This window comes from Rhinopithecus bieti, unplaced genomic scaffold (assembly GCF_001698545.2).
Source record: "Rhinopithecus bieti isolate Rb0 unplaced genomic scaffold, ASM169854v2 scaffold_65226, whole genome shotgun sequence".
Classification (NCBI taxonomy): Eukaryota; Metazoa; Chordata; class Mammalia; order Primates; family Cercopithecidae; genus Rhinopithecus; species Rhinopithecus bieti.
In genome coordinates this window covers 1,960,147-1,969,763 of record NW_016825767.1, presented here as the reverse complement: position 1 = coordinate 1,969,763, position 9,617 = coordinate 1,960,147, and positions in this window count along the sequence as shown.

The following is a 9,617-nucleotide window of genomic DNA, read 5'->3' as shown; positions in this document are numbered from 1 at the left end:
GAGATTCTGTTTTGGCTTTGGTTTTGTTTGCCAGTGCTTTTTTCTTAGACACAAATACTTAACACAGATAACTTCATTTAAGTAAAACATGGAAATAGGTTATTATTTGCATTTTTGGTATTTTTTTTTTTAAGATTGTAGTTGTGGCAGTAAGAAAAGTTTTGTTCTTATTTTGTCTTAGCAAATTAAAATTGCTTTTGGAGGAAATTACTTCTATGAAACATACTAATTTACTTAGGTGATAGAAGTACTTCTTTACATTTTATATTAAAATCATATTCAGAATATATGAGATAGCCCATGGTTTGGAAGATAGATTATTAGTAAAGATGTGAGCAGATTCCATAGCACACTGAAAATGTGATAAGAATGTTCTTTGCATTTTTCTTTTAATATGTCCTTTTAGTTTATTTTACATTTTATCAATTTTATCTCATTGTAACAATAAGCTCTTTAACTTAACTTTTTGGTTTTTTTTTGTTTTTTTTTTTTTGAGACGGAGTTTCACTCTTGTCACCCATGCTGGAGTGCAATAGCCTGATCTCAGCTTCACTGCAGCCTCCGTCTCCTGGGTTCAAGTGATTCTCCTGTCTCAGTCTCCCAAGTAGCTGAGATAACAGGCGCCCGGCACCACACCCAGCTAATATTTGTATTTTTAGTAGAGACAGGGTTTCACCATGTTGGCCAGGCTGGTCTCAAACTCCTGGCCTCAGGCGATCCTGCCTTCCTCAGCCTCCCAAAGTGCTGGGATTACAGGCATGAGCCACCATGCCTGGCCTTTAACTTTCTACAGTTCATTTCTTATTTTCTTCTACGTCTCTCATTCCTTTGTCCACCTTGAGCCCAAGATTTGCTATTTTATTTCCTGCCTCATTCAAAATGAAAAAAGTGAGGTAGCTATATAAAACACAACGATAAGCAACTTAGGGAATTAAAGGGAACATCGGTAGACAAGAGAAAGCCCAGGGAAGTATTTACAGCAAAAATACATGCCACAGTATCCTGAACACGTACTCTATGAGGCAGCATATTTGACTCAACATTTTTTTTCTTTTTGTTTTTTGAGATGGAGTTGCACTCTGTCGCCCAGGCTGGAATGCAATGGTGTGATCTCGGCTCACTGCAACCTCCACCTCCCAGGTTCAAGCAAGTCTCCTGTTCTCAGCTTCCCAAGTAGCTGGGATTACAGGCACCCCTACCATGCCCAGCTAATTTTATATTTTAGTCCTGACCTCAGGTCATCTGCCCACCTTGGCCTTCCAAAGTGCCAGGATTACAGGCTGAACTTTTTTTTTCTTTGGAAAGAAGGAAGATTCACTTGCATGGATCAGTCTTCACAAAGACAGACAGATAATCTAGAAGATGCATCACTCTCTTGGTACTAAGGCCTGAAGTATATTTATCTCATGGGGCTTCATAATGAAAATTGTATAATGGCGCAATCTATGTTAATATTCCTAGAGGTAAAATCATCAATTTCATGGGGTACGGTATAGGCCAGTGTTATGTTGAAGTGCAATTCAATAAAAAATTTCTAAAACTTCCAAAGTGTTGGAATCCCAGCAAATAGCTCTTTCAAGGCTGAGCTTAAACCAAGCATTAAAAAGTTGAAATTCCAGAGGAATTGGTTATCTGCTTATTATTTAGACAAACTTCTACAGATAATTAATTTTTAACCCTGAGAAGTCATACACATGCTATGTGTCAAAGATATACTTGAGGTGGAATCAATGGTTCATGAACACTGGGGCTGAATATATTCAACTGTCTACTCAGTATCCTCAGTTGACCAATAGGTTGCAAAGTGTATCTCCAGGTAACAAATTGTCCTTTGATAGTCCGGACTGAATGTATTCATATATTGATCTGACTGCTACAGATGTGAGAAAAAAAAATTCTTATATTGAAAGCCTAACCTCCAATGTGATGGTATTAGAAAGTCAGGCCTTTGAGCGGTAATTAGGGAATAAGGGTATACCCCTTATGAATAAGATTGATGCTCTTAAGAGACAAGAATTTGTTCTCTCTGCCCTCTCCCATGTGAGGCTCCAAGGAGAAGGCTGACTACAAATCAGGAAGCAGGTCTTCACCAGAGCGAAATCTGCCAGCATCTTGATCTGAGACTTTCCAGCTTCCAGAACTGTGAGAGATGAATCGTTTAAGACACTCTGTTAATTTCTTAACAGGAGCTTGAGCTAAGACAGAGGCTCTCTATGCAGGTTACCTAGTGAGAGTACATGGGCAGCGTGACTGTTTATTCTATTTTCAATTCATGAACAGAGAAACTTATTATAAATTGCATCCCCAAATTAGGCAATTATTAGATAGCAAAACCAGATATCTAGTTCATGTCAGAAAACCATGTCATAAAGGAGAGTACTTTCACTTTTAGGAAGGGGTTGTCCCTTCAAAGTTTTCTTTATAATACACTCTATCACTTCATGCCTCCAGTTTTTACTATGGCAGAAAATCATGAGTTGGAATTAAACCAATTATGTAACTGATTCAGGTTTTGAATTAGAAATTAATTCTCTTGTCCCTACTCATTCCCTACAACATGAAGATGTTGAGACACTTTACTAGGTTATTTTGGAAGGAGTCGTCCTTGATTCTGACATCCCACCTTTTGTCCCTTTCACATCCAACCTGCGAGCAAATCCAAAAATCCCATTGACTCTACCCTCGATATACACTTAGAATCTGACCATTTAACATGAAGATTTCTGCATATTTTTTCTTGGAAAACCAAAAATAGTTTTGGTGCACTATGGATGACCCCAATTTAAATAACTTGTGATCTTTTAAAAATACGATATTTTCATAATTTGTGTAGTGTGACTTTTAAGCTAAAAATTTATTCTTTAAAGTACAATGAGTAGAGGCCTTTGTAATATTGGTGATATGGCGATTGCCCTCCCACTCTCCTCAGAGAACTGTTTTCTACACCACCCTCCCATATGCAATTATGTTTCAGGGGCAGGATTTTCCCCTCAATATTTCTAAATCTGTGCTAAGGAATTCTGCTATGATTAGTGTTTTTCTGGCAAATACACATAGATGCTCTGTCTTCAACTGCAACTCTTAGGGAGCAGTGCCATTCCATGGTCTAGATGAGTGAATAACATTTCCATCTTGCCTTTGTAAACAGGATGGTGTCGCTTACCACCTGCTGTCCTCTTGTTTTTTTCCTCAAAGGGTATCCAGAACAGCAACACCTAAGGCAAATAGAGAGATGTTCCCTGGTGCTCAGTGGAATGTCCTGGGCTACTCTTTACCTTACTTCCAACCTTTGTGTTACCCTGCCCCTGTTTTCCTCTGCTGGCCCCGGTGACTGTCTGTGCACTCACCTCCTCCATGTTTGTGGAGTCTCTAGTAAGCATTAGGCATGCAAATTGGAGGAAGGACAGGAGGAAAGCTAGAGGGTTAACGAGTTCTAGTCTCTGGACCCTAGTGTTCAAGCTCAGAGCCAGCTTGACAGTTTCAGCCTTTAAACGCACATCAGGAACTGCTACAATTTACTAGGCATCACCAAACCGCTCCACTAGGGGGCAGCAGGTGAATTGCACTGAAATTCTCAAGTGACATAATAAACCATGAGGTCCAGCAATGCTGGGGACATTGTCTGTTTCTGCCAAAGCCAAAAGCCTGTGGCTAGCAGACAGGATTACTGCAGGGGGAGAAAAGGCGGTCGGCAACGCTGAGTGAAAGCTAGAGGCTGCCAACAAAACTGAGCCTCCCTACCACTGTGTCCAGGGGCTTCTCTTCCTCTGCCCTGGGTCAGTTTGCTCTCTGCCAGTGTGCCCTCCTTGACCCACTTCTTTCCCAATCTTACATCCTTGGGTACATGCATCCAGCTTAATTCTAAAATCCCTTCCAAGAGCATTTTTCAGGATAAAAACTCTTCTCCAGTATTCCCCAATATTACATTTCGGTGACTAAAAAGAAGTACTGATTTTCTCATTGACATTCTTCTAATCAGTAGTTCTCAACCAGGGATGATCCCCCTTCCCATCCCAGGGGACATTTGGCAATGTCTACAGACATTTTTGTTTGTCACACTGGGGTAGGGGGTTGAAGGATGATGAGAGCTACTGGCTTCCAGTGGGTAGAAGCCAGGGACGATGCTCAATATTTTCCTCTATCAGACTCAATAAAACTAATTTTTTTGAATAAAAAATGTGACATGAAAATATTTTAATTTTCTAGAAGTCTCAGTGAGCCATCTTATTTTCTTCCATAATTTAAACATGCAGTGATGACCCTCAGGTCTATGTATCTAGGTCTCATTTTTCTATTAATCTTCAGACCCATGTTTCCAAATAATACGAGATTTCCTTTAGAATGTCACAGAGGTCTCAGTAGATCATAGCCTAACTTTTCCAAATCTCTCCCTGTAAATTTGCTTCTCTGATAACCTAGCTTGGTTGGCTTATTCATTCAACAAATACGTCTAACATTTCTCCTACCATAGACCACCCCTGATTGACTAATGAACATTTTGGGGTTAACATATTGAAGACGGAACTGCTGATCACCCTATCCCTTACCCCACTAAGCCAAACTTGTACCTCATCCAAACTTTCCCACCTTGACAAAAATGAAATTGCTCCAGCAAAATCCTACTCATTCTTGGTTTCTCTCTTCGCATCCCACATAAGCAACTCCTTTGACTCTACCCCCATAACATATCCTGAGTCCCAAGTGGCATTCAGTTTGGAGTGACAGGAAGGGATGCCAGTGTAAGGAGAATGTGCTGGGAAGGGGCAAGAATGGATCTAGGGAGTCAGGCTAAGGGTCTCTGGAAGTAATCCAGGCTGGAGATGATGTAGCGTAAACCAGAATGGTGGCCAAGGACAGAAAGAACTAGAGGAAATAGAGATACATATTTCAGAAGAGGAATTGGTGATGACTTGGTTGTAGAAATGCAAGAGAGGGGAAAACAGGATCATTCCCAGGTTTCTAGCTTGAGTAACAGAGAAGATGTGATTAGGGAGCCTGTGAGAGGTGAAGGCAGATTATGTAGGAAACTCAAGATACCCATTTTCGAGCTATATTTGAAATACTTATTGGACATCCAAACTGAGATGGCAAGCAGGCTAATGGATATGTGAGTATGTAAATTTGGAAACAGTCAACAGATGGAGTGTATTTAAAGCCATTAAAATGAATGAGATTATCCACAGCAAGTACTTATGAAAGAAGAGAGCCCTAAACTGAGCCCTGAGGCAGGGTAGCCTGTCGAGGAGGACATTAGACTGTCACGCCACAGATTCCAAGGACAGCATTTCAAGAAGAGGAAACCAGCCACCCTGTCAAATGCTGCTGGGAGGTGAAGATGAGGACAGAAAAGTACCCAAGGATTGTGGCAAATGGAATTCATCTGCAAGATGACAAAAGTGATTTTATTTCAGTGTTGATGGCAGAAGACAGATTGGAGTGGGCTAAAGAGAAGATGTTTGCTAAGGTGGTACAGGCAGTGTTCCTAGACAGTTCTTCCCGAAAGTTTTCTTCTGCTAGGGAGTAGAGAAATGAAGCAATAGCTAGAGGAAGATAGGGAATTAAGAGGCCACTGTGTGTATGAGTGTCTGTAAGTGTGTGTGCTGCAAACTGAGAGATCAACATGTATTTATGCTGCTAGGAATTATCAAGTAGGAGAGGAGACTGTAGATGCAATGATGCCAGGTTCAGGGGAAGTCTTTAATGCAACTTCATCATGAGAGGATGGGCCTCAAGGCTTGCGCTTATTAGGAAGAGGAATGCATTCTCTATTGTTACACCTGAAGGTTAAACCAGGAGTAGGACCTAGGACAATATCCTAGAAGCCTGGTTCATTTTGATACTTTTCTGGAATATGTTGATATGGTTTGGATCTGTGTCCCCACCAAATCTCACATTGAAATGTAATCCCCAATGTTGGTGGTGGGGCCTGGTGGGAGGTGATTGGATCTGGGAGCAGATTTCTCAGGAATGGTTTAGCACCATCTTCTTGGTACTGTCCTCATGATAATGAGTGAGTTCTCATGAGATCTGATCGTTTCAAAGTGTGTGGCACTTCCCTCCTCGCTCTCTTGCTCTTGCTTTAGCCATGCGATGTGCATGCTCCTCCTTTGCCTTCCACTATGATTGGAAGCTTCCTGAGGCCTCACCAGAAGCAGATGCTGCTATGCTTCCTGTACAGCCTGCAGAACCATTAGCCAATTAAACTTTTCTTATAAATTATTCAGTCTTAGGTATTTCTAGCAATGCAAGAATGAACTAATACATATGTCTAGAAGCCTGAGTGTCTGAACCTGCCATCACCACAGCCCCAACTATAATTTTGCTTTTCATGTTTTTCTGCCACTAGATTTAGACAAAATAAAAAATTCCATTCAGTCAAATATATTGATGATTTCATGGCCAGTGTCATATGTCATATGTTTTTTCAAAGGTTTAATGGTTATTTTTGCTGATTTTGTCTTGCAGAGTATGAAGGCCAGGGAAATCAAAGTATGTACTTCTAGTTAGCATAGGATGTAGTTTATAGGGGGTTAAAGACAGCAATAGGTAAGACACATTCTCAAAGCTTTTGAAAAGTTATTGCCAGTAAACTTTCTCATTCAAAACTATGTATTTATTAATATATGTACAGATATTTAATATTTTAAAATAATATTTTATTAATATATTGTTTACATTGAGCTCAAAATCATTTTTCTTCAATATGATGGGTGGCATTCACTCAACACCTATTATGTGACAGGCATTCTGCCTATGTTAATCCTTAAAATAATATTATGGAGCAGATAGTAATAATTGTGGTCACTATTTATTAGTGTTTACTATGCATCAGGCACTGTGCCAAGAGTTTTATATAAATTATTGTTTACATAAAGAAAAAAGCTGATACTAAATTAGTATTAGTAGAGAGTTTATTTGGGCCAAGTTTGAGAACTGCAGCCCAGGAACATAAATTCAAGTTGCCCTGAAACTACACTCAGATTAGCAGCAGTTACAAGCAGGTTTTCTTTGTTTGTTTGAGACAGAGTCTCACTCTGTCGCCCAGACTGGAGTACAGTGGTGCAATCTCAGCTCACTGCAACTTCCGCCTCCCGGGTTCAAGCGATACTCCTGCCTCAGCCTCCCGAGTAGCTGGGATTACAGGCGTGCGCCACCACGCTTGGCTAATTTTGTATTTTTAGTAGAGACGGGGTTTCTCCATGTGGGTCAGGCTGGTCTCAAACTCCCTGACCTCAGGTGATCCACCTGCCTCCGCCTCCCAAAGTTCTGGGATTACAGGCGTGAGCCCCCGCACCTGGCCACAAGCAGGTTTTTAAAGGAAAAAAGAAGCAGCAGCTTCTAAGTTGTTTACCAGGAATTTGCATTAAATAACACAAACTGTTGATTGGCTATACATTGTTCTTTGTAATACATATTCCAGGAACATGAAGATAATGGGTGAGGCAGCAAATCAGGAACAAAATAACCTTAAACAATTGCCCCAGGTATGGGGGTGTGACTGAAGGCCCATGTTCCTGTCTCTCTGGGCCTTTCACAAAGGTCTGCAAAGGCTCTCTGAGACTTTTGCAGTACTCACATAGCTCAGGCTGCTCAGAGCTATTTTTCTTTTTTCACTACTTGTTAAATTTTTATATGGCACAATATTATAAAATTTTAACTGGTATTTTTTTCTATGACATTGTCTTGTGTCTTTTGGCCTTCATCTGATTCAGAGAGCCAGAGCATTTTATTCATTTTCCCAAGGAAGGAAAAGCAGAAAGTTGGGGTGGGAAACATTTCAAAATCCTAGCCTTTGGGGGAAAAAGCAAAGAACTAAAGTTTTGGAAAAATGATTGGGGAAAACACATGTTTATTTAGTAGCTGGGCTTTCCTGCCCCAAGAACTAGACAAAAATGCCCTGGGCCAGAGGAGGGTGAGAGAGGTTGTATGAGGGAAGCTAGCAAGCTTGTCCAACCCACCTTATTTTGTTGTTGCTGTTCAGTTTTGTTTTGTTTTAGGCTTTTAGCAGCCTGAAGCGATGGTTTTTACTTTCTGTCTCTAGTGATGAGCAGAAAAGAGGGATGAGGAAGGGGCTTTACCGGCCCAACCAGAAACAGAAACTAAGAACCCATGACTGTATTCTCTCCCCTGGACAACCCTGTCAAAGAACAGGAGTCTGAAAAAGATCCCTGTCCTGTCCACCTCACCCAGTCCCCAGCCACAGTCCACCCCTGCAGGGAGGGTTGCTTGTAAGCTTTTTGGATGGAGCCCCAGGGAGGCAGAAAGACTCCCAGGAAGAAGTGGATGTGTGGTGTTTTTAAGTGGGTGCAGCCCTTTGCGGTGTTTCAGAGAAGTAAAGGACCACAGCAGTCTCTGGTCCTGATGAGGTCATGCAGACAGGAACCAAGGATGACCGTTGAGACTCTAGGTATGTGAAGACTAAGGGCCAGAAGTTTGATGACTTCTCATTGGATGCCGAGAGTCCCCATTCTCTCTCTCCCTTATCACTAGGCAAGCCCTCCAAAAATTAAAGAAAAAAAGTAAAAGCATCTGTGGGAAAGACAGTGTGCTGTGTGTGTGCATGTGTGTACATGTGTGTTGGGCACAAAGGGAACCCACTGTCCCGAGCTGGCAGTTGTGTCCTCTGGTGGAATAGAGCCTCACAGTAGGAATTAAGTAACCCTGTGATGTACACTTGGGTGTCGAAGCAAAGTTTTGCCAGTGTCAAACCAGCAAAGGGGCTAAGATTTGAGCCTAAACTGACTCCAGATTCTAATCCTAGGGAGTCTAACACTACGCTAGATTGCCTTGGGATTTATAGATGGTGAAGCATGACTCACGGGAAGATGAAAACACTTGCCCACAATCCAGAGCTCATGGAGGGAAGTTGGTGTCTGAACTCAGTCTTGGCTCTTTCTTCACATTCCTCACTGCCTCCTTAGAGTTAGTATATACTAATTTTAAAGCTGCAATTTTCTTTTCTTTTCTTTTCTTTTTTTGGAGACAGAGTTTTGCTCTGTCACCCAGGCTGGAGTACTGACGCCATCGCAGCTCACTGCAACTTCTGCCTCCTGAGTTCAAGCAATTCTCATGCCTTAGCCTCCCAAGTAGCTGGGACTACAGGCAGGCACCACCACACCTGGCTAATTTTTGTATTTTTAGTAGAGACGGAGTTTCACCATGCTGGCCAGGCTTGTCTGGAATTCCTGACCTCAAGTGATTCGCCTGCCTTGGTTTCCTAAAGTGCTGAGATTACAGGCATGAGTCACTATACCTCGTCAGCTGTACTTTTAAAATTCTAAAACACTGTATTGGTCAGTCTCTCTAATGGAATATGGATATTTACAGCAGAATAGGTAATAATAGCTTGAAAGGAAATGTCTAGTCTAATGATTTCGTTTTGGAGTAAGAGATATTCATGGAGAGGGCATAGAAGATGCAGCCCCCAGAATTTATTCCCAGGAATAGACTAAGATGGCAAAAGATTCTTGTAGCTAAAGACAATTAAGAATGGTGTTTGTGCTTATGTTGCTCTGGGTATCTTACAAATTTGTGGGGGGCCACCGGTCATCACAAACCCATTAATTCATTGCTTTGGATATCTCACAAATTTGTGTGGGGCTGCCAGTCACCAGACG